A 1,682-nucleotide genomic window follows, 5' to 3' on the forward strand; every position below is an offset into this window, starting at 1 on the left:
TTAAGGTTAATCTTTATGTTAGGGTTGATCTTTGTGGGAGTAAAATCAACTTCATGCTTTCTTGGAGTATAACATAACATTTTGGGACATCATGGGACCTATTGATCCATCTCGGCTATACCATACTCTCAACTACTCTTAAAGCAAGCCCTTATCATTAATATACTTATCAAGCTTTTTCTTAAACTCACTTAAATTTACTGCCTCTACAACATCTGAATGCAACCCATTCCAAAGGCCAACCACCCTGTTAGAAAAATGAAGCTGTCTTAGCTGAAGATGACTCCTACCTTGCCAAAATTTATATTTGTGTCCTCTAGTCCTACAGTCCTTACTGTTAGATATGAAAATATGGTTTGTTCAGCAGCTAAAGCACAAGTCATAATAACGAGATAAAGACTGTAAATATGGTTTGTTCAGCAGCTAAAGCACAAGTCATAATAACGAGATAAAGACTGTAAATATGGTTTGTTCAGCAGCTAAAGCACAAGTCATAATAACGAGATAAAGACTGTGAATATGGTTTGTTCATCAAGGACAGAACAAGTCATAAGTATGAAATAAAGACTGTGAATATGGTTTGTTCATCAAAGACAGCATAAGTCAAAAGTATGAAATAAAGACTGTGAGTATGGTTTGTTTATCAAAGACAGAACAAGTCATAAGTATAAGATAAAGACTGGATATGGTTTGTTCAGCAGCTAAAGCACAAGTCATAAGTATGAGATAAAGACTGTGAATATGGTTTGTTCATCAAAGACAGCATAAGTCATAAGTATGAGATAAAGACTGTGAATATGGTTTGTTCATCAAAGACAGTACAAGTCATAAGTATGAGATAAAGACTGTGAATATAGTTCGTTCATCAAGGACAGTACACGTCATAAGTATGAGATAAAGACTGGTTATGGTTTGTTCAGCAGCTAAAGCACAAGTCATAATAACGAGATAAAGACTGTGAATATGGTTTGTTCATCAAAGACAGAACAAGTCATAAGTATGAGATAAAGACTGTTTTTATTGTTATTATTTTAAAAGGTAGCAAGAACTTCAAACAAATATTGGTATCAAAATTTTACAAATGGTCGAACTTTAAAATCTGCATGGAACAACTGGTCCTAGGTACGAGATAATCTTTCGAAGGTTTCCTGCCAGTGAGATGAAAGCTGTAAGAATTAGCGACATCTATATCAAATATCGTAAAATACAATCAAGTTTTAGTTTTCCACATAATACGTACATTTTGAAAACCTATTTTAGTACCAATATGTAACTTTAAAATTTTTGTTCAACATTAGACAAAAATATATTTTAATTGGCTTATTTTAATAATGTTATGACAATATGCTGTGACTAGAAGTTTAGATGTTTTGGACATTTAACATCAAACAAAGTTAAATCTTCACTTAATGCTGTGACTAGAAGTTTAGATGATTTGGACATTTAACATCAAACAAAGTTAAATCTTCACTTAATGCTGTGACTAATGTTTAGATGTTTTGGACATTTAACATCAAACAAAGTTAAATCTTCACTTAATGCTGTGACTAGAAGTTTAGATGATTTGGACATTTAACATCAAACAAAGTTAAATCTTTACTAATGCTGTGACAAGAGTTTAGATGTTTTAGGACTATTTAACATACAAACTAAGTTAAATCTTTACTTAATGCTGTGACTAA

The 1,682-nt window shown here is 31.9% G+C and overlaps 1 long non-coding RNA gene across 1 annotated transcript in view; it reads right to left on the reverse strand.

Annotated features, from left to right (window-relative positions):
• Positions 1 to 1,021: 1,021 nt before the first annotated feature.
• Positions 1,022 to 1,682, reverse strand: part of LOC106476021 — a 5,520-nt gene continuing 4,859 nt past the window's right edge. Inside the window, exon 3 of the long non-coding RNA XR_002609048.1 lies at positions 1,022 to 1,166. This is a non-coding gene — a long non-coding RNA (uncharacterized LOC106476021). The remainder of the gene's footprint in view (positions 1,167 to 1,682) is intronic.

This window comes from Limulus polyphemus, unplaced genomic scaffold (genome assembly GCF_000517525.1).
Source record: "Limulus polyphemus unplaced genomic scaffold, Limulus_polyphemus-2.1.2 Scaffold9649, whole genome shotgun sequence".
NCBI lineage: Eukaryota > Metazoa > Arthropoda > Merostomata > Xiphosura > Limulidae > Limulus > Limulus polyphemus.